Here is a 24749-nt window from a genome sequence, read left to right on the forward strand (position 1 = left end):
TTATGTTTTAAAGAATACTTATTTATTAGTTTCATAGAGTCATTTCAATCATACGCCTACTATCTACAAGAAAATGATAATGAAATTGGTTTTTATAGCAAATAATGCTATTCATAGTAGCTGTAGAGGTACAAACAGAATACTACCTTTCCTGCAGCAAATGAGAAGATCAATTTGTTTTTTGAACTCTTTTTTTGTGGTCTAGCTTTAAAGCAACACCATGAATGAAATTTTTGTGGATGAATATTCTCCTACCTGTTCTAAAAAACTAAACAGCTTTAAGAAACAAAAGGAAAGGATAAGAAATGGATTGATTTTGGTGAGTTAAGTTCAAATTCAACATGAATTTCACCTTCAAAGTCTGTAAATGTTGTATTTTGAAGGTTGGGTTTCAATTAACAACTCAGTTTGAACTAGTTCGCTAGAGTCTATGCACTACGTAAATAAACTATAGTCCATCACAACCAAAATACGATCTAAAGCAAAATATCGATCAACAATCACTTTTTGTTAATACATGCTGTAGATGTTTATTAACTTAATCTTATTTTTATTAGGAAGTTTTTTTTTTAGTAGTTAACATAAGTTAACATTTATATTGACTTTAACTTATTTCTAATCTGATAAATAAATTCATATTTACAATAATCTGGGAAGTAAAATAATATAAATGTAAAGTTTACAATATGTTTAACATTTTCTTTGAGTTTGGATTTTTATTTTCTTTCAATTTTCATTTGGTTTTGAGTACTGTATGACTGAAGAAAAAGAAAAATACATTCAAAATATCTGTGAATGTACTTTCATTGTGTTCAAAGTTTCTTTTAATTAAAAATTATGACATCATCTTACCCAAATTATTCTGCAGATAAAATAGTACCCGAATCCCTGGGACACTTTAAATTACATAAGCTGATATCTAACACCTCATATCAGACATGCTTGGGAAATATGTAGAATGCATATATACAAGCAGATGAGATAATTAGTAAAAATATAAGAATAACAAATTTCAAGAATAGCAAATAAACATGAATAGCAGTAACAATAACTGAAATTGCTTGCTCAGTTGTATAATTTTTAGAAATTTTTTTCTATTCTGACAGTTGCAGCACAATGAATTATTATTGTTATACGTCCTTAAAGCCATTTTGATTTGTAGTTGAAAGGCCTAACATTGCTTTACTGCAATCTCTTGAAATTAATAAAATTTTCTCAAACAGATAGAACAATGAGTGAAATAAATCTGGAAAGAATATCTATTCACAGTCTTAGATAATCATAATTCCTTTATTTGTGTTATAATTTTGCAAAAATAAATGAAGCATTTATAAATTGTTGAAGCAAATTATATGATAGACAGAACACAGTCATCTGTGATGACTAAAATATAATTTAACACTTCTCAAAAATTTGAGATTATTTTACATTTTTACAATTACATCTTCTTCAATTTTACAAAATACTATTCACAAAATTAAACATAATTTTCATAATATACACCTCTAATATTTTTATTCATTATATTATTATATTTTATTTTTCAAAGTTTTTCATGTTTGAAAGCTCACGTAAAACTAAATTTCATCACAAAAATTTGTTGATTACCTTGAATTTTCTGTATGCTTTCAGCTAACTTATTAAAAATAAGAAGTTCATTATGTTATTTTTTCATTTAATACTCCTCTATTAATGAGAGTTATATTTTTATTATTGTAGTCACATGAAAGTTCACGAATATTATTATTACATCTGTCATTCTTGATATTAATAAATAATTTTTTTATTATTTTAAAATTACATTTAAGAAAAAGTTTTTTAATTATCTAAAATTTCATATACCAAAAGTTCTATTATTGATATTAATAACTGTTACAAAAATTTTTCCATTCATTCGCGGTTGAGTTAACAAATATAACATCATACAATCAATCAAAATAAATTTGCATAATAAATCATCAGAAGTACAGCTCATAACAATTCTCTTGTGAGTTGTAAGTTCAACAACAAAAATAAGACTTATTCAGTATAATCTTAAGGTTCAGAAATGTTTTTCAAAGTCATGTTTTATAAATATTCAAATCTGAAAATATGAGATACCTACATTTTGTAACAAAAGGGAATATTAGTATTTTGAACCATTTACATGATTAGCTTGTAATAAAATGCACTGCATTTTTTTTAGCATTTGACAGAAGACCAGTTACTTGAAAATAATCCTATCTGAAAGATAACATTTAATAACATTATTGAAAGCTATTTGTTTTGCATTGACAGCAAAAACAGTAATATTAACATGATTAACTTGTAATTATATGCAAATAAGGTAGATGTTTAAGTAAGAAAAGGTAAGGAGCCAAATATATAGAGTGTCACATAGTTTTGTAATTTTCATCATAGATTTACACTGAATTTTCAATTATAAATCTTTTGCTAAAGTATTAGGCAAAGCAATTTCATGTTTAATTGCTTACTCACAATACTGTATTCCAGCTGGTCTGGAATAGGTCATCATAGGTCAAAATTGACCATTTTACTGAATTCTTCAAATTGATTGGCTAATAGTTCAGCAATTTCATTTGATGAATCTACTGTATGTCTTCAGATTGAAGACAAGGTATTTAGTTAAAGCAGGTGTGGCTAACAGTTTTTGCCTCCAGACTGAATTAGAAAAAAAACTTTTTTCATGGGCCAAACAAAATATTAAATACAAAAACGATTCAAGTAAACAAAATTTTATTATGGAATTTGTTGTACTTTTGTTTAGATTCATTAAAGAAAAGGTTTGTTCACAAATATATTTTGAGCTGAAAATTATTAAATATTTCTTGGCAGGTTTTTTAAATTTCTATATTTTCAATTATTCAATTGCTTATAAAAAAGCTAATATTGAAAAATTTTTCGCAGGCTGCATAAATTAATTACACGGGCCAGGCCTGGGTTAAACTATGTATTCTCACAGAAAGTCTTCACTTTCTTTCAAATGTCTGCCGCAGTCATATTTCTGTTAATATGACTATGTTAATATGTTGATTGCAACACATTGTTGCAATCTTTTTTTTTTTAATCTCTACACCTTTTTGCAAACATTGTATTTTTTAAAGGCAACTAAAGTTTTTAATATTGGACATTTCTTGAAAGCATTGTATGTTTTTTCTTTTTTTGATCACTTCACAAATCTCATTATTCCACCATTCATGGTGGTTTCCTGGGTCTCCCCCTGATGTTCTGTAAATAAATATTAACGCCGAGTCAAATATAAAATCAGTTATTGTGATGACATCACTTTCAATAACTCGAGTTTTTTCTGGGAATTTTGTGTTAGCAGTGAAGCTTGTTCAAGCTGCCTTGTCGAACAACCATCTTTTACAGATTGATTTCATTTTCATTAGAGCATCAGTTGAATTTGCAACAAAAATGGTCACGTTTGTGAAGGTTTTTTCAAAACCTTGAAAGAGTACTTCGATGCAATTGATGCACCTATGCAGGATTTCATTAAGCTTCTGGCATTAAAACAAGTTCCTGAGCCATTATTTAATACAACTATTTCAGAATTTATAAGGAGCCTTTCCAACTCTCTTCCTTGGGGATTTATTCAGTCCAATCCCCAAAGAGCATTATGTGCATTAGTCACCCATTAGTAGTAGGGTAGTGGGTAGTGGGCAATTAATCGCATTATGTTATCCTCTTTCCAGTCAAAGTTTGGTAAGTATATGTTACAGATAGTAATTAAATGGATGCTTCATTCTGGTTGTGACCTCTGAACCTTAAATTTGAAGGTTGATCTCACAGATAAATATTACACTTTCTTAATTTAAAGTGTCATCTTGGGAAAAATGGGTTTCTTATAGATATATACAGAGTCCAGATCATTTAACAATCATAGAAGCTCAAGGATACTGTCAAACATCCTTGATGTTTCACTGAAAATCAATTTATTTATATAAGAGAATTAATTTCCGAGTTTGTCTTTTGGCCAACCCTTTATCTTTTTCTCCATCCTAAAAATTGCTTCATTATCTAAAATTATGTGATAAAGGAGAAACAGTCACCCCTTATGTTATTTTAAGTGGTCTCTCTGGTTTGGTAAGTAAGATCACTTGAGAAGAAAATAGCATCAAAGGCTCTTTAGATGAGGTTCTAAAAAAAAATTACTTTCTTAATTGGTTCATCTGGTGGACTATGTACCTGAACCTTAGCCTCAATTTTATATGGTTTTTAGTCTATCAGATGCCATTTTATTTTCATTCAAAAGAATTTAAAATTTACCCAAACAACCATTGAATGTATTTCTAGAGTTTTTCATGTAAGTAAATACTTTTCAAAACTTCCCATTTGGGAGTCAAGTGAATCTCCACTAAAACCTCAAACACAAGAGTGAAAAAAAACATGCAAGAAAACGATGAATGGAATTATTTACAGTAATGATTATTAAGCTTCTTATGAAAAGTCACAACATTTCATTCACCAAAAAACATAACTAACATGATAACCAGTAAAACCGCTTTGTTATGTAATTTTCTTTATATAATGGTTAATATTTTTTTAGTAGTTGTGATTTTTTTTTATTGATCCAACGCACAACTACTTATTTCATGAGCAATAAGAAAAGGCTTATAAATTACCACCTTCCCTCGTAATCACCAGGTACTAAGGTCTGAGTGAGCTCTTCTTGTTAACAGCTTACAAACTGCTTACCTCATTATGAACACATACTGATTTAAACCTCTTTTTTCTTTTCGCTTCTGACAACACGGCTGCATAGCTGCATAGGACACCATCCAGCATAGGTTGTCTATCTTTTTTCCTGTTTAGCCTCCGGTAACTACCGTTTAGATAATTCTTCAGAGGATGAATGAGGATGATATGTATGAGTGTAAATGAAGTGTAGTCTTGTACATTCTCAGTTTGACCGTACCTGAGATGTGTGGTTAATTGAAACCCAACCACCACCAAAGAACACCGGTATCCACGATCTAGTATTCAAATCCATGTAAAAATATCTGGCTTTACTAGGACTTGAATGCTGTAACTCTCGACTTCCAAATCAGCTGATTTGGGAAGACGCGTTAACCACTAGACCAACCCGGTGGGTTAGCATAGGTTGTCTAATATTAAATTATTTTACTATTATTTATCAGACTTTACGAACTTATAATTACATAAAATATAAAAATATCTTTATAAATGCACCTATTAACAAAACAGCCAGCGTTATAATGACATTTTTACTTAATTATATCCAACAAATTGTTATGTATGTAATCAAACTCATTTCATACATGTCAATACAGACCTGCAAGCGCATAAATAATTTTGTTAAGTGTTACTATTATTTTTTAAATATCTAATCAGGAATTTAAAAAAAAATATATATTTTTTTAAAAATACTATTTAAAAAATAGTATTAATTATTTTTAGAAGTAACATGACCTCCACGCTATCAGAGAAGTAGCTGCTTACACTCTTGTCTACAGGTTCGATACACTGTTAGGGATCTGGAAAATTTATAATAGGGTAGTCTCTAATGATTTTATAGTTATCAGCTCAAAAAAAATAAATAACAGGGCCACATCTTTTATGACATAGATTAGAAGAATCATGAACGTAAGGAGGTAATGATTAATATTATTTCTAAAGTTCAAAGTTATACGACCTCCATATTTTACAGTTCAGCAATATTCAAATCAAGTGGATGTGTGTGTACGCGCGTGCATACACGTAGACGGATCTACCTATAAACTTTAGTATACACGTAAAGCCTAATTTAATTTTATTTAGATCTTTTAAAATATAATTCTTTGTTTTTAAATAATACTTGGATATCAATGAATGAAACACTTTAATCCAAAGATTCTATTGAAAGTTCATTAAGTGACATGCAATTAGATTTTGTTGGGTTCATTTTCATTTTTATAATCTATTTTGTCACCTCCGTAATATAAAAAACGAATGATCTACTGAAGGTTTTGGGTTGGTTCTATTCTCGGCTTGGATACTAGCTTATAGCTTCTAGCTAGCTGCTAGCAACTAGCTTCTTTTAAAAAACATTCAGAGTAATTATTTCACCTAAATGTTAAAATTTTTGTACCTGTTTGATTGATTCTTATTCTGAAATTTTCACGGTTTGGATTCTACTTTTATTATTGGAATCACTTATATGAAATTTGCAGCTTGATTTTGTTTGCACATTTTTCTAATTCTTGAATTCTCTAATGTCTATTGCCAAAGTTACCAAATCATCAGCAGATGCTAAAACATTTACATTTAAACATATAGATGTTGTGCCCAATTTTTATTAAGTATTTGTATTATCCTATTCTATTTCTCAGTAAATATTTCCAGAGTGCAGTTGAACAATATTAGTGAAGAGACCTTGTCTCACTATAGTTTTTGTTTCAAAGGGTTTGGAAATTCCTCCCAAAAATTTAAATTTTGAGTATGTTTATTTTATTATGTTTAGTGTCTTATTATTGACATTTAGGAAGTTTTATCGCCTTTAGGAAAGTTTACAAAAATAAACTATTAATTCCAAATTTGTAATTTTTTTGTACTTTTATAATTATATAATTGTTTTTTTTTTTTATCAATACCAATTGTTTGTGATTTTTATATTATCATTATTTTCAAACCATCTATGGTGGAAATATGTGAATCTTTTCTAAGCTCAACTCTCTCAAACCAGCTGATATTTTTAAATTAATTCAACTTGAATAACAAGTGAATTACTTTTTTTAGAAAAAAAGGTAAGGAAAAGATTAAGTTTTTCAAATTTTTACAATCTGATGTAAACAATCATTTTTGTAAATGGTTATGTAATTTTCAAGAATTTTTTTAGACTTATTTTTTAAAGCAAATACATTCTGATTAAGTATATTGCAATTAGTATTTCAATTATAATAAATAAATAAAAATTAATTTTGAATTATTCAGACTAATTTAAGTAAGAGTTTTGGAAAAACATGTACAACTCTTTTCCTATTGAAAAATCTCAATATTTTCTTTTTAAATTTTTGTAACCATTACGATCAGGTGCAATGTAAACATCAATTTTAGCTTTGTACCATATTGGGTGCCTATAAATAGTGGATTGAGAACACACCAATCGGAAGATTATTATTGTTTATTAGTACATACTTTAGTTGTAAATTCTAATTTTATTGAAAATTGTTAAGTTTAAAATATAATTAACATCATAATTTTCCTTCATGCTTTAACATTGTTCTATTGTTTTTTAATTATAGTTAATTTTTATTTTTATATTTTCCAGACAGAAGTGATGCACCAACAGAGATTAAAATAACATGCCCAGGTATATAAAGAATTTAAGCAATTAGTAAATGATCATAAAAAAGAATCAACATCTGGAATAACGTTAAAGGTAAGAACTCTTATTATTTATTTAATAACATCTCAGAATAACAGATTTGAAAAATCAATTCCATATTTATGATAGAAGGTAGATTTTAGTGTCAACAATTATATAATTTTGTGTTCTGTTAGCAACTGTGGAAACCAGAAAAAGATTTTTCCTACTTAAGGCATGGTTTCATAGACTGCATTGTGTGTGTGTGTGTGTGTGTGTGTGTGTGTGTGTGTGTGTGTGTGTGTGTGTGTGTGTGTGTGTGTGTGTGTGTGTGTGTGTGTGTTGGCAAAAAAAATTGTTAAGTTATCAGTGGAATGAATCACCACTGATACACTTTAAATTAGTCCAATTTATTTGTTATATATATATATTTTTTTCAATTTTGCTTATCCTTGAGATTTTGTTAAATTAATTTTGCTTTTGTAATTGCTAATTTTTTACTTGATTTAATGATTAACATACTTATAATGGTTTTAATATTTATACTAATAGAGTATACGCATAAATATTGTTGGAGATGCATTCATTTGATTTTAGAAATAATCAGGATAAAGCATTGCCAATATTTCCCGTTTCATTATAATTTTCACCATCAGTTTTGGGAAGGGTAAAATTACCAGTTGCATGAGACTATGAATTTTTGTGGGGTCCATTTGTATTTAAATTTAATTTTGGGTTGTAGTGATCACAACAAGGCCCTGCTGAGAATAATGCAAGGTATTTTTTCTCCCTTGGGAAAGTCAGCTTTTTTTTATTTATAGATAATACCAGTCGTTATTACTGATGTGGAATTATTTTTTATTGGCGTATTAATAAATATACTATATTTTATATTATTAATAAATATAATATCTATGCAATAAATTAATATTTAATTTATTGCATCAAAATTGTCTGAGCTGCTTTACTCTACTACTGCGGCTGAAGATACCCAAGGAAACTTTTGTTTGTGAATATTTTAGGTGCAACACTTCATTGAAACCTCTCCTCCCACTTTATTTCTACCTGTTGAGTGTGGGTATACCCTTTACATTTGAAGGTATTATTGTTTCACTAGTCATAAATTTTAAGTAAGAATTTTGGAAAAATGTTTACTGCTCTTTTCCTATTGAAAAAACGTAATATTTTTTTTAATTTTGTAATCATTACAATCAGTGGCAACATAAACATCAATTTTAGCTTTGTACCATATTGGGTGCCTATAAATATTGGATTGAGAACATACCAATCGGCAGATTATTATTCTTTATAAAATATTTACTTTAGTCATAAATTCTAATTTTCTTGAAAATTGCTAAGATTAAAATATAACTAACATCATAATTTTCAGTCAGGCTTTAACATTGTTCTATTGTTTTTTAATTATAGTAAATTTTTATTTGTATATTTTTCAGACAGAAGTGATGCACCAACAGAGATTAAAATAAAATGCCCAGGTACATAAAAAATTTAATTAATTAGTAAATTTTCATAAAAATCAATATCTGGAAAAAAGTTAAAGTTAAGAACAGTTATTATTAATATCATATGTGAAATTCCCTAAGATTTTTTAAAATTTCACAAGAGAATTAATAGATTTTCTCAATAAAATTCTTTGATTACTTTTGGTTCCCTGAGAGTCGAGATGAGAAAGTTGGGCACGAAGTCATATTGTTTAGTTTATGTTTGAAAGTCCCTTAAAGTTTAAAGAAAGTCTATAAAAAGCAGAATATTATTCTTACCACTACTACAGTGTTAGTCATATATCTCGCATACTTATAGCATCTCTTCACTCCAAATTGTATGTGTATTTCAACAGTTAGTTGTTTGAAGTAAATTTATTCATAGAATTAATTTAAATTATCAAATAAAATACAACATACCGCTTACTAAAAAGGCAAACATTATACAACAGTTATCTAAATCGGAAACAAATTTTGTTAAAATAATTAGGTACCCCTCATTTAAAATAGCAGTATGACCAATGTAGTCCACACGCAAATTCCTGGTAAAATTATCCATTATTATATCAAACGGGTTTTGGGAAAGACTTGCTATAAGATTACATTTAAAATTTGATGACAAAATTTGATATGCAGACCTGAGCATGTAAAATAATTTTACATCATCAACTAATATATAATGCACTGCTTGCTTTTATAAATTTTATAGGCAATTTCTATCGAGAATTTAACCATTATTGTAATCTCAAATGCACAACAAATATTAGGGTAGATTACTCAGTGCATTAACTTTTTGACAAATAATCACCACCATCACTTATCAGCTGTCATTGAACAACGATCGGATCACGATCACCATTATTCATTGAGCACCGGTCAGGTCATAAATCACCGTTCATTGAATGCTTGATCCCCATTCAATGAGCACCGATTAGATCACAGATCACATTTCAATGAGTACGGATTGGGTCAGGTCAGAGTTCATTGTTCAGCGATCATAATCATCATCATTAATAATATAACAGTTATCAAAATGGGTTACACATCTTGTTAAAATAATTAGGGTACACCTCATGTAATATGTAGTGTGACCAATGTAGTCCACACGCAAATTCCTGGTCATATTATCCATTACTATATCAAATTGGTTTTGGGATAGACTTGCTATATTACATTTAATATTTGATGACGAAATTTGATATGCAGACCTAATAAGCAGCGAGAGCACGTAAAATAATTTTACATTATCAACTAATATATAATACACTGCTTACTTTTACAAATTTTATTGACAATATCTATCGACAATTTAACATTATTTGAGATTATTGTAATCTCAAATACACAACAAATATTAGGGTAGATAACACTGGGTAGGGTATTAGGGTACATAACACTGACAAATAATCACCATCATCACTTATCAGCTGTCATTGAGCAACGATCTGATCACGATCACCATTATTCATTGAGCACCGATCAGGTCATAAATCACAGTTCATTGAATGCTTGATCCCCAATCCCCATTCAATGAGCACCGATTAGATCAAGGATCACGTTTCAATGGGTACAGATTGGGTCAGGTCAGAGTTCATTGTTCAGCGATCATAATCATCATCATCAATAATATAACAGTTATCAAAATGGGTTACATATCTTTTTAAAGTAATTAGGTATACCTCCTGTAATATGTAGTATGACCAAAGTAGTCCACACACAAATTCCTGGTCATATTATCCATTACTATATCAAATTGGTTTTGGGAAAGACTTGCTATAAGATTACATTTAATATTTGAAGACAAAATTTGAATTTCTGACCTAAAACGCAGCGAGAGCACACAAAATAAATTTAAATTATCAAATAATATGTAATATACTGCTTGCTTAAAATTTTTTACAAATTATATTGCCAATGTCTATCGACCATAATTGTAATCTCAAATACACAACAAATATTAGGGTAGATTATTTAGAACATTAACATAACACTGACAAATAATTTACATTTAATATTTGAAGACAAAATTTAATTTGTGGACTTAAAAAGCGACGTGAGCACATAAAATAATTTTACAGTATCAAATAATATATAATACACTGCTTGTTAAGTCAAACATTTTTACAAATTTTATTGGCAATGTCTATCAACGATTTAACAATTATTGTAATATCAAATGCACAACAAATGTTAGTTTAGATTTGGTACATTAACATAACACTGACAAAATATTAATATTTGATGACAAAATTTGATTTGTGTTTTGCAAAAAGCTGTGGGAACACAATAAATATACATTATCAAATAATATATTGTGCCCACCATGTTAAAGTAACAAATGTGAAAAACTTAACTTTTCAGGAGAGTTAAACAACAACTTCAATGTTAAATTTTGAATAGGAATGCATATTCATAAAAGTGAAAAGGTTTTAAACTAGGCTTCCTAAAAGAGATTGGATAATTTAGCACAACATGCAGGACGTTCAGATTAGTCATAAACTGACAAATCTAAAAAATGCAATTTTTCACATTCGTTACTTTAGCATGGTGGTGACAATATAATAAACTGCTTGCTTAAACATTTTTACAAATTAAATTGCCAATGTCTATCAATGATTTAACCATTAGTGTAATCTCAAATACACAACAAACGTTTGTTTGGTATGTACTAATACTATAATAATTGTTTAGTAATGTACTAAACAAACAAACGTTTGTTAATGTACTAAACAAACGTTTGTTTGTTTAGTACATTAACAAAACAATAAATGTCACCACCACCACCATTATTATTACTAATCAGTTGTTTTTTAGCACTGATCAGATCTTAGATCACCGTTGAACACTTTCCCAGATATGAACTTTTTTCTCATTTTGTTGTCCAGAATCATATTTTTTCAGACCCTTTTAAATACTCAGGTGCAACCGCTAATTGCCTAGAAGACGCTGCCTTGGTCGGCCCTGAGTGATGTAATTGTAGATAACCCACTCTGTGCTTGCAGCTAAAACGCTGTACTGTAGGTCGGAGTCCCTCTTGGTTCATTGAGACATCATGACCACCACTTCTGGTCGCCACGACACCTCTCCCCAGGAACGCTACTTTTCCCGTCCTTATATCCTAATCAGGGTCCGGGTATGCACCCCACGCATACCCCCTCTGAATCACGCGCCCACCTCGCATACCTTGAGGGTCCTCAATGCTTAATCGGAGCCTCCAATCCAACTCTTGCGTGTGGGTGACTAAAACGGCCTCAGCATTGAGGCTACCTCTCTTGTCCCTACACGTGTCCACGATTCGATCCCTGGCGATCTCGTTTTTTTCGCCAGTCCTTTTTTTTAAATATACTTATTTTCTATGCAATAACCCCGTGACATACTCCCAGTATTTTTAGGTGTCACCTTACTGGAATGCTAACTCGTCATTATGGACCTAACATCCTATAAGGTAAGAACAGAACATATAAAAATTGAACAAAAAAGTAATAGGACCTACAACTAGACATATTTTTTAATAAAAATCCCTGAGCAACAAATGCTCACATATCAAAGAATCAGAACGACTTACGTCATTGACATACTAAATGAAAAACAGACAGAAAGGCCAAGTCCCTTATAGTTTAGTTTATATATCTAAATCCCTTTTAGTTTATATACTAAAACGTTAATTAATTTGGAGGTAAATAAAACACGGCCCGTGTACAACACCTCAATATACATTTCTAACCTGACATATAGAACAAAATAAAATATACATATACAAAAATGATCATGTACAAGAAAATCAAAAATCTATCGCCACTTAATTGCAAACCCAAAAAGGACTCGTGGGTAATCTATTGTTCATAGAAAGACCGATCTCGAGTGGAGGACACGACAACGAAAAATATATACAAGGAGAACACTAACAGCCTTTCTATCTATTAGATCCAGGCAGAAAAAAGGAGAACCGTGTATGAAAACTAAGGTAAGGTAACTACGGTAAGGTGAGATAACTCACCTTACCGAAATACATAGATACAAAGAAACATTGATTGATAAGGAAACTCATATGAAAAATAGACACAATTACAGTAGTTCTTTAAACTGTAGTTCGTTTAAAAAGAAAAGAACAAAAATATCCGTGGTTTGGCCCAGCACGAAGTTCCCACGATGGGTTTAATTAACTGTACAAAACAGCAGTCATAACCACAACGGCCACTTGACATATCTTAAAAACACACAATTATATCTTAAACTAACATAAAATAAACATTAAACTGTAACAATGATTGCGTCACCGGAACCCGTGAGCCTCACCGCGAATATTGTCTGCTTGTTCTTTCAGTCGGCCCCATTCCATCATCTCTTCCAGGTCTTTAGGATGCACGTGACCAGTCTGGACACCTCTTCCCATGGTTTTTGTTTCTTAAGCATATGGCCGACCGTGTTCTCTGGCATCAGCCAATCCAGTCCTTGTAGGCGGCTACTCGCCCATTTTTCACAACGGTAAATCTTGTGCTCTGGGGTGTCCAGCTATCCAAAGTAAACATAATATGGAGACTTCGCCGCGTGAACTTGAAAAGATAGGTCCCATACTTCCCGTGCCACGAAAGAAACTGAGTCATTAAGTGGGAAACCTCTCCATGCTTCCTCTGAATCCAGGGGGCCAGATGGGGGATCAACCGTCGAGTCCAAGCGCCTTTTCGCGAGGCATCCCAAAGGCCCTGCCATTCGTGCCGCTGTCTTCCACCTTGCTGCACCTCGAGATGAGAGGGATGCCCGCAATCACTTGCACCGCATCCCCCGATATGCAGCCGTCGCCTTAATCGCTGCTATTCTTTGCAGCGAGGCCAGCCTGTCCACATTTCGTTTCAGATCTTGTGCGTCCACCCAGACCGGAACTGCATACGTAGATGTTGACCGCGCAGCTGTCATAATCAATCTTGTTTTGCTGGCCTTCGGGCCTGCCCGCACTGCCATCAGTCGACCTAATGTGGCAATAACTGCTTCACATTTAGTTTTAATCTCCCGGAGATGGGTGGTGGAGAGCCCTGATCTATCTACCCAGAAACCTAGATACCTTGCACTCCACTGCTCCACCACCCTAACCCCGTCAACCTAGATTGCTATAGTTTGAAGTCCACGCGTCCCACAACAGCTACCGTCTTCCTTGGAGTAAGTTTCATTCCTCTGTAGCCAGACAGTGATTTATGTTATTGCAATATTGGCGATGTTTCCACTTGCCTTTCCGTGCGGCTAGCAAGTAGTAGTGCCAGGTCGTTGGCATACGTGACCACCTCTGCCCCGTCTTGAAGCTCCATCTTCAGGAGGTCGTTGTATACCATATAACACAAGAGTGGACCTAGCACCGACCCTTGTGGTATCCCCACACGTAGTGACGAAACGCATCACCTCTTCTGTATAGGCGATGATACCCCGATCGTGGAGATAGTTGTTAGCTATCGCCACCAGATATTCACTCAGGCCCCTGCTCCTGATCCCTTCCAGGGGACACTATAAAATGCGTTTCGCCAGGTGCCTGCCGCAAAGTCTTGGCCCAGTCCACAACGTATCGAATAGAGTCAACGGTCGCTTTCCTTTGAGAGTCCTCCCTTCGCAAATTTCTTCCCGTATTCGGTTCACAGTCAGCCTCTCGTAAAGCTTCACCAGCTCGTTTAGAAGACAGACTGATCTGTACTTTTCCTACTGATGTTCAGTAACGATTTCGGGAGCAGAACCAGTCTAGCCTCCTAATTTTGAGGAGAAAGTCCGATTCGTCAACGCCTTGTTCTTGAGCTCTAATACTACCCACGCGTGGTGGCTCACCAGGTTGTTAACGATAATGCCAGGAACTTCGTCCGGCCCCGGGCTCTTCTGTCCTGTAATTCTCAGGGCCGCAGTCCGCAGCTCCTCTTCCGAAGGCCTGGGAATCGCGCTCTCGACCTCCACCCAGTCCAGATCCATGACTGGGAAGAGGGTTGGTACCGCTCTCGTCGTTTGATCCTTGGAAAGGAGAGGGAGTCGCTTACCAAATCTTTTCATCACGATTTGATAAGCCCTCCTCCACGGTTTGTCAATCAGATCCTATATCAAGCGATCCCAGACCTTCCGGATTTCCTCCCGGAGGCTTCTCTTGGTCCGGTGATATTCTTCCTCAGCCAAACCCCGTATATGATCACTACTGTAAACCACACGCACTGATCTCTATAAAATTGGATAGGGGATCCCGTGTATTGGAATCGGTAAAATTTGAACACTAAATGAGTGGTAGAACTAACTAAAATGAATCGTCGCATGCGCAGATGTAATATAGGGATAAAACCACGTTTTAAACCGATGCGGTAGAAGTGTTCTGATTTTGTATTTTGAACATTGATCTCTATATAAATTTTCTATAACTGTCCGTAAATTTCCGCTTGTGTTGCCAAAATGACCGTTCTTTTGGTTATCTGACTTAAGTAAAGTACGCATCCCTACCATCACTATTATAGTCGCGCATGCCTACAATGGTTTTATTTATTTCCCAGCCGTTCATTTCTTGGCGCTGGAGTATGCTTCAATATTGAACACTTTATTCCTGTTTATCATCGGGGAATTACCGTCAGGTATTACTTCAGAGGATGATATGTACGAGTTTTAAGTGAAGTACAGTCTCAGGTCAACCATTTCTGAGATGTATGGTTGAACAGTGAGACAAGAAGAATTTGTCACGGACCACCACGCATCATCTTTACCGTTGGGTACGTCCGGCCTGGACTAGTTAGAGTTTCACTTTAGAAACCTACAGACAGTGACAAGAGATATCGTAGACGAGGTATCGAGTATGTTCTGATCACGCCAGAAAGAATGTCTGAATACGTAGAAAATGTATGCAGACATGTTGGGTTAAGGGAAGGTCCGAGTAAGCGTAGAGTCTATTGGTGGTCCTCTGTCATAGCCGAAAGGAGAGCTGCAATTCTTGCCTGGAGGAGGAGGCTGCAGCAAGATACTAAAAGGAATGGTAGGGTTGACGAGAGGCTGAGAGAAGATTACTGCCGTGTCAGGAAGGCATTAACAAAGGCAATGAAGGGCGCCAAGGTCAGAGCATGGCACAAACTGCTGGAAGACCTTGAAGTAAACCCCAGGGGGGTGCTTACAAACTGGTCATGGACCGATTTGGACGATCAGCCCCCCTTCTTCTAGTGAGGTGGCGTTACGAGTTGTAGTGGAACTCTTCCCAGTAGTTGAGTCAGAATGGAGAGAGATGACAATTTAACACAACGCGAGGTTCACGATCGCGGAGCTCAAGAATGCTGCGGTGACATTACACCCCAACATGAGCCCAGGACTAGATTTGGTTCCAGGTAAAATAGTCAAGGAAATGGTGGCCAGATACCCCTGGATTGTGTTAGACGCCTTTAATCAGGCCCCAGAGGGCTCTCGTTTCCGTTTCTGTTTCTGGTACTGAAGAAGAGGGATACAGAGATGGAAGGAGTCACGTATCGACCAATCTGTCTGTTAAACACGATCAGTAAACTATTTAAAAGATATTGTTGATCGTGAATTGGCGGAGTTAGAAATGACGGGGGATTGTTCCCTAGACAATACGGTTTTGTGAAGGGGAGGTCCACGTTTGATGCGTTATAATACTAACTAACTGGTCTGCATACTGAGCGTGTGGTACCTGGCGTCAAAGGATTCCTTAGTGGTCCTGCTAGACCTCAGGAAAGCTTTCGGCTGTCTCTGTAATTAAGATTTGTCTCAGAAACAGATTTGCGACCTCGTTATTCCTAATGCTCATATCTTGCGTGAGCGGTTAAGCTGGGTGCCGTACAGTACCCGCTTTATGTGTCCCTACCGCTCACTTGTCACATTAAAACTAGATCGGGGAGGCGCACCCCTTGTTACAATTTAAAACTAAACAGTTATAAGTTAAAAAGACGGCAATTTAAGCCGCCACGCCTCGGTCGCTGTTTGCCAGCTAGTGCCTGTCCACCATTTAAAGCGCTTGGAGCTTATTACTGGCTGATGGCAGCCATTATTTCAAGGAAGACTTCCCACAGACACGCTACAGGAATCAATAAATCCCATTTAATTTAACCAATCTAACGATGACGGTTGAACATCGCAACCTCATCGAGGAACTCCCACACGGTCCGACAATGCGGCTCACGCCACATTGACTCGCCGTTTATGAGCGGCCAGTTTTCCCCCTGACCTCTAAGTTCCAGGGTGGCCCGGTCTCTGGCCCCCCCAAGAGCAGGGCAGTCGAACATTAGATGTTCGTTCGTCTGGACCTCCCCGCAGACACACAACTCATCAGCCGCTAGGCGAAACCTGAACAGATATTGCATCAAATTCACATGGTTGGTGAGCACTTGGGCACCCGCCGCCCTTAAAAATGAACTCGAGGCATACCATCCTCCCAGATCCTGTATAAATCTATACAGAGATCTTCCCTTAGTCATGGTGTGCCATTCATGCTGCCATGCCTCCATCGCGAGGCTCCAAAGCCTCTTCCGCAGGCGGGAAATGGGCAACTGTTCGAAATTTAGACCCGGTGCATTGTGATAGCCGTTCCGTTCCGGTTCTAGCCCGGCCCGAAACCGCATCCCAAATACCTCGGTTTCCCGACCTCTTCGCAACTTCCACATGCTGCTCGAACTTTCACCACTAAATCGATTGGGAGAGCCTTTCCCAATACGGTAGTAGCCTCGTAGGAGGTTGTTTTAAAAACACCAGTGCATACAATTAAGGCTCTGCGCTGGGCACTCCTTAAATTTAGAAGCAGTGCTCTATTTCTATCCAATCTATGCGCCCAAACTGGCGCCGCGTATGCTATCATACTCTCGAAGACACCTCGGTACACCAAGTACATTTAGCGACCAGACAGCCCGTAGTCTTTCCGAGCAATCCTTCTAAGTTTGTGCATCACAGAGACAGCACCGCCGCAACTTGTTTAATGTGACTGCTAAAAAGCAACTTGTCATCAAACAAAACACCTAGGTACTTATGAACCCTTACTCGGCTGATTACACAGCCTTTATACTTAATGTGGGGGTTTCGACTGCATGATAATTTGTCTGCGCCCTTCAGAAGCATAAACTTCGTCTTGGGCACAGAAATCTTTAAATTTTGTATGTCCATCCAGCCTTCGGCGGTTGACAAAGCCGCCTGTGCTGTGCTTTCTAGCTGTGGTCGTGAATTTCCACGAACTAAAAGGAGACAGTCATCGACGAAAGCCTGGGACTCCTGGGAATGTCAACCCCAGAAACCCGTCGAATACCAGGTTCCACAGCAGGGGACTGCGGGAACCCTGCGGGCTTCCCCTGGCGACGGATTTTTCCACAACTAGGTGCGCATCCTTAAACAGAGCTGTACGGTTAGACAAGTAGTCTCGTACCACGGCCTGTATGGCTTCGGGAACATCGCGGCGTTCCAAAGCATAGAGGACAGAACTCCAACACAAGGAAGGAAATGCTGCCTCTATATCAATAAAAATAGCCAAAACATATTTGGAGTCGGCGCTTTCCACCTCGGTAAGAGCATTTAAGATGCAATCCTCGGTGCCAACCCCTTTCATGAAGCCATATTGGCCTCGATTTAGAATACAGCTCATATCGATGCTTTCTTCGAGCCGTTCCACAACCAGCCTTTCAAGCAACTTGCCGAGAACCGGCAAGAGGCTGATGGGTCGATAACTGTCGACCTCACCAGGATCCTTTCCAGGTTTCAGGAGTACCCTTACCAAAGCAACCTTCCAGCAAGCCGGAAAGCAACCCCAGCTTAGGCATCCCGTGAACAGTCTGCCGAATGGCTCTCTTATGACAGGCAATATATGATGGAAAATATCCGGGTCAAGTTGGTCAATCCCCGGTGCCTTCTTTAATGCCATTCGAGAAACCACTCGGTCTATATCTTCGGGTTCCACGGTCCGAACGCCAGGGAATGGTGTTTCACCCGCCCTAACGCCAATTTCCGCGTCACCCTCCGGAGCATCTGGAAACAGAGTATCCAGGAACGCCCGGTAAGTCGCCACAGATGTTAAAGTGTGGTTACGATCACCTAACCCGCACCGAACACTGGACAACACGTGCAATGGCTTCAGTCGGTAGCAGGTCTTCGCGAGCTGCCAAGGATCGCGCTGCAACTCGCGCATGGAGTCTTTCCAAAACTTGAGTTTGGCTTCCTTGATGGCGTGAACATATGTGTTACGGGCACGCCGGTAGATCCGAAGACGCTCAGTGCGCACGTGGTTAACGATAATCCCCGTTGGGGGGCAGCGCTGGTACCTTATCCGCGCGGACCTAACTCTTGCGCGCAGCAGGGCTAAGGTCAGAGGACCATCATTTCTTGCCGGGCCTCCGTCTGCCTTCCACAGACGACCCCCCGGAAAATGGGGTCATGACGGCTCCAGGCACGCTCTGATCAGCGGACTGGCTGCTAATCACGGGTCCGTCCATTGGCCTAGGCCGCCGTAGGACCTCGTCACATCCAGTCTTGATGGCCCGGCCGATTAGCTCCGCTATCAATTCCACCTCCTTCCTACACTCCATGCACCACTGCAATCCTTGCAGGGCAGCATCGCATACACGCCTCAGCCTGTGTCGATCCAGGCCCCTTAGGTTATAGCGACCTGGATTTGGTGCCCTTAGACCGCCTCCGTAAGCCATATCATAGGTTATAAGCCTATGATCGCTCACACTGGCCTCGGGCCAGACAGTCCAACTACCTATCCTTCGAAGCAAGTCACCCGTCAAGTGACGTCTATGTAACTTTCCCCCAGTTTGCTGGAGAAAGTTGGAGGCTGCTCCGCATCATTAATAAGGTAGAGGTTCCTGGCTTCTGCGAACTGTTCGACACCAGCGCCTCTGGGGTCTGTGAGTGGCGAACCCCAGGCGGTAGACTTGGCGTTAGCATCCAGGGCAACCAACACTCTGGTGCCCGGGAGACTATCCAGAATCCTGCCCAACTTCGCCAGCAAGTCATCGATACTCCATCCAAGCTGGAAGTATCCCGACACGAGTACAACATCGAGCGTACCCCTCGTGATTCGCACGACAGTGAATCGCTCATCAGACCACTGGGGCATCCAGAATACACCCAAATCGTCAGAGCCAACCACAACCGCAGAGAGGGGCCGTCCCCCACGAGAATGAATAACCTTCACCCCGTGGAAGCCGACCACCCTATCCGCGACTGCGTACGGCTCCTGGACCAAGAGGACCTCAAGGAGCCTCATGGCCTCGCTTGTGGCTGCCCGGGAATGATGCAGATTAATCTGCCCCAGGCGTAAGCGTTCGAAGTGAAAGATGTCCCCAAGGGCTTCTGACCGTTCAAGCTCGCCATAAGCTGTGTTGTTTACAGCTCGAGCCCGTGCTATATCGTACGCCTTACATAACCGGCCCCCTACCCGATGTCCAGCATTACTTCCTTTCACCTGGCAGCAGGCGGCACACTTCGGTGGCGACGATTTGCCAGGGCAGTTGGTTGCCCTGTGCCCCGGAGCGGCACAGTGGCCACACATCTCCATCTGCGCTCGGCATCGGAGAGCGGTGTGCCCAAATTCCTGACATCGGGCTACTTGGAGAGTAGGTGGCATGATAATCCTCATATCTAGATGTATTAAATATCTATGCGTAAGGTTGCAGATCGTAGACTACATACGGAAGACTTGAACAAGGTAAGCAGATTGATTTTATCAATTGCAATGACAGTTATTTTATACGTGGGGGGAAGCCTTTGATAAGAAGCACTTAAATAAGATATCTGCTCTGCAGAGGAGAGCTGCAATACGAATTGTGTCTGTATATATGACTGTATCGATATAATGATGTAATACGCTGCAGTACATGCTAAAAGGAAAACATGAATGGGATAACGTAGCCTGTATGGTAACCAGAATAATACAAATCAAGGGGAGAGACGCTAGGGAGTGGTATGAGGTAGGGAAATACAAGGCAGCCCTGCTTATGAGAGGGCGGTTCGCTGGGTTGGGCCGCTCTCGATGATTGACCGTTGAGTTAGGGGAAAATTGAAAAGACCGGAGACCCGGCCAGATCCCCTCCTTGCTTCTTTGAGGGGATCTGGTTTGAGATATGGCGCAAAGGAAAGATCGAGTCCCGGCCTACTGGGTGAGCGACCCCCACAGGGCACGGTTCGCTAGATCCTGTGGGGTCCCGGGAGGTTAGAGGCCATGCAACCATTGAGAATTGCAATGCGTAACTGGTGAACCATCATCGGTGGTCTTGGGGAATAAAAACCACCAAAGAACACTGGTACCCACGATCTAGCATTCAACTCCGTATAAAAGTAACTACTACCTTTACTATGATTTGAACGTTGGAACTCTCCGACTTCGAAATCAGCTGATTTTCGAAGAAGCGTTCACCGTAGACCAACTAAACTTGTGGGGTCAATGTTGAACATTTTATTGTATTTTACGCCATAAGGATCCCTTATCCAGTTATATAGAGATCAGTGACCACACGGTCAAATTTTGATTAAGAAATGACATATACATTTTATATCTATTTAATAAATAAATTTGACTTTAATTAAAGTTTTCTTAAAGCAGCTAGTGCACGTGTATTCTTCAGGTTTATGATGTTAAGCGGTAAGTATCAAATTAGAAATGATCGCTGGATCTAAAATATTAATTAGAAGAGATTTTCAGGTTTGTTTCTTTTGCTACAGATCTCAGAAAGCCTGTCTGATGTCCTTACAGGACTTTGCCTTCTTTAAATGAAGTTGATGATTCTCTTCGGAGGATAATATCCACTAAGATTAACATATGAACTTCCCACTACATAATTTTTAGTTATTTTAAGGCAGATAATATTTTGGAAAAAAAAGTTTTATTAATGTAATCTGATTTTTGTAAATTAAGGAGGAGGGAGAGACTTGTTGGGGCAAGACGGCTTTGAATCTCCCTCATCGATGTGGTATTTTTATTTTTCTGAGAGTAAAACTAATCTCAAACAAACGAGAGTAAGTTTATCCTGTGAATAGGTTTACATTAAAAACAAAAAAAAAAAAAGAAAGAAATACTGCTCAGTAAGAAGTCTACAGCTTTAAACAAACTTAAGATTACGGATAGCACTGCTATCCATAATTTAATTTTGAAGAAAGTAGTAGAAGTAGATTTTGAAGGACACTATTGGAAAAATAGTTTTTATACGATCAAATTTTTAAGTCTTTTGCAGCTTCGATTACCAATATCTATCGGTTCAAATTTATCTTTTACTTCAAAGAGGAAGTCGTACTCAAAGTTTGGTCATTTGTTTTGATTTTCATTTTTTCCTAATTCAATTATAAATATTCAGGTACCAGATAAAAAAGATGCAATAACTTAGACACTACATTTGCTGAATCTTTGTTCCCGAAATATTACCTTGCGCGAGCATTTACTTGCCTAGTATTTTAGTAAAAATTCTTTTTGAATAATAAACTATACTAAAATAATATTTCATACTGTTGCTAGAACTATTACGGCAATATCTAGTAAACACTGGCTGTGGTTGTCTATAAATTATGAGTTGTTTATTTTGTTTTTATGGCTAACTAGAAAAAAAGGCCCCGAAAATCCAATTATATATTTTAAAACCTGCAGGTGATCGAGGAATAAGTAAAAGAGAGAAAGTTAATATGTGAAGTGTTATATGACATTGTGCTAGTTTAAATATAAGTTGAGGTGATATTTGTAGGTTATGTCAAACTTAAAGAATGTAAGTACAATTTCATAACTGATTTCATTAGTTCCTGGCGAATAAAATAGACAATAGTAATAACAATAAATTTATTTTTTTTTCAACTGCATCAATACATAATACATACATGAAAAACACAAGAAACCCATGTAGTATAACCCAGCTAGTAGGTCTAGTAGTTTACTACCCACAAAGCTAAAACTTGACCATATAGGTAGGAGTACCAGATCAACAATTTAATAAATAAAAAACCCTTAATACACTTAACAACACACATGCACTGTTTTCTTCAGTCATTTTTCTCTCACTTAAGACAACACAATATCTTTACATTTGTGTCACGTTGGTGTCAATAAAGATACCATTTAATACAATTAAATTGAATATGATTGCAATCAACATTTTGGTTATTAATAATAACGTATGAATCTAATAAGCTTTACCATAAAATATATGCGAAAACAAATCAAAGGTTATGAATAGAATATGCATAAGAACTGATTCCTGAGGAGACTCCACAGTTCACCTGCTAACAATCGTGCACAAATATGCACTTACTTCGGCCCTCCAGATAATATGCAAAACATTTTAAAGCTAGACCTTTAATGTCTACACTATACATTTTATCTAATATAAGCAAATGTTTAACTGTATCTGTTGATTTATGAATATCAAGAAATAAGCCACAAATCTTTTAACCATAAAAGTCAGAAACCATAAAATTATTAGCAATTTCACTTTCATCAGAAACAACTTTACCATATACACATATTATTGATAGTTTATTTTTGATAGCAGGCATACCAGTTCACTGATTTATAATTCTCCACTGATTCTTGGCAGGTAATTCCTTCTTATTTTTAAAATATTGTTTTTTAGCTGTCGTAATCCCATCAGTCTTTTCCTTCAGTTGATCCCCAGCAGTGCTATCCATAATTTAATTTTGAATAAAGTAGATTTGTTGAAGGACACTATTAGAAAAATATTTTTTATATGATAAAATTTTTAATGCATATAAACTAATATCTTTTCACTTCGTATATGCAAATTCAAAGAAAATTTGTCATCTACCATCAACCTTAAGTATTTATTAAAATTCACCTGAGATGACTCAGTTGCATTGTAATTGACTATGAGCACAATCACCATTACGGTATATTAATGGAGCTAATAAGCTGGAAGCAAACATAAAAATTAGATATTGGGATTTTAAAGCAGTAAGAGCTAATATATTGACATAAAACCATAAGCCTGAATTTTCCAGATAAAAGTCTGAAATCTAAAAAGATTTTTAGATGAATATACTAGAGCAGTATCATCTGCAAAACATGTAGCTTTACCATATCATTTATGTAAAAATAGGTCATTAATAAATATTATAAATAGAATAGGTCCAAGAACCGTATCCATTAAAAATATTCACAATTTTATTCTCATCAGAATCAACATTACCATTTACAAATTTTATTTTTAATAGTAGGCATACCAGTATAGGGATTTATAATTTTTCACTGATTCTTAGTAGGTAATAAATATTTTTTAAATATTAAATTTTAGCTGCCATAATCCACACATCTTTTTTTTAATTTAATGTATTCAGTATAATTTTGTGGCTGTGAGGATTTTTACACCCTTTCTTATACAATCCATCTGAGAAATTGTAATGCACAGCCCAACTGTTGTCCATGGCATAAATTAAAATAACAGATTTTTACATCTGCAAAACATGTAGCTTTACCATATCATTTATGTAAAAATAGGTCATTAATAAATATTATAAATAGAATAGGTCCAAGAACCGTATCCATTAAAAATATTCACAATTTTATTCTCATCAGAATCAACATTACCATTTACAAATTTTATTTTTAATAGTAGGCATACCAGTATAGGGATTTATAATTTTTCACTGATTCTTAGTAGGTAATAAATATTTTTTAAATATTAAATTTTAGCTGCCATAATCCACACATCTTTTTTTTAATTTAATGTATTCAGTATAATTTTGTGGCTGTGAGGATTTTTACACCCTTTCTTATACAATCCATCTGAGAAATTGTAATGCACAGCCCAACTGTTGTCCATGGCATAAATTAAAATAACAGATTTTGATTAATTAATATACCATAAAATATCAAAAAAGTTATTAAATCCGAAAATCAACATCAAGAATTGATGTTGATATTTTACTGCAGTCATGTTCATATAAATATGACCCTAATTTATCATAATCCAGAACAAAATAGGGCAACAGCCCTATGATCATTAAAATGT

General features: G+C 36.2%; 1 protein-coding gene across 1 annotated transcript in view; it reads left to right on the forward strand.

The window, feature by feature from the left end:
- LOC142332332 (endochitinase-like) overlaps positions 1-8887 on the forward strand; it is a 41103-nt gene extending 32216 nt beyond the window's left edge. Inside the window, exons 9-10 of the mRNA XM_075378711.1 lie at positions 7271-7381; positions 8761-8887. The gene's annotated coding sequence lies outside the window, so the exon portion shown is untranslated. The remainder of the gene's footprint in view (positions 1-7270; positions 7382-8760) is intronic.
- Positions 8888-24749: the final 15862 nt, after the last annotated feature.

Source organism: Lycorma delicatula, chromosome 11 (genome assembly GCF_047948215.1).
Source record: "Lycorma delicatula isolate Av1 chromosome 11, ASM4794821v1, whole genome shotgun sequence".
In the NCBI taxonomy this organism is placed as follows: Eukaryota; Metazoa; Arthropoda; class Insecta; order Hemiptera; family Fulgoridae; genus Lycorma; species Lycorma delicatula.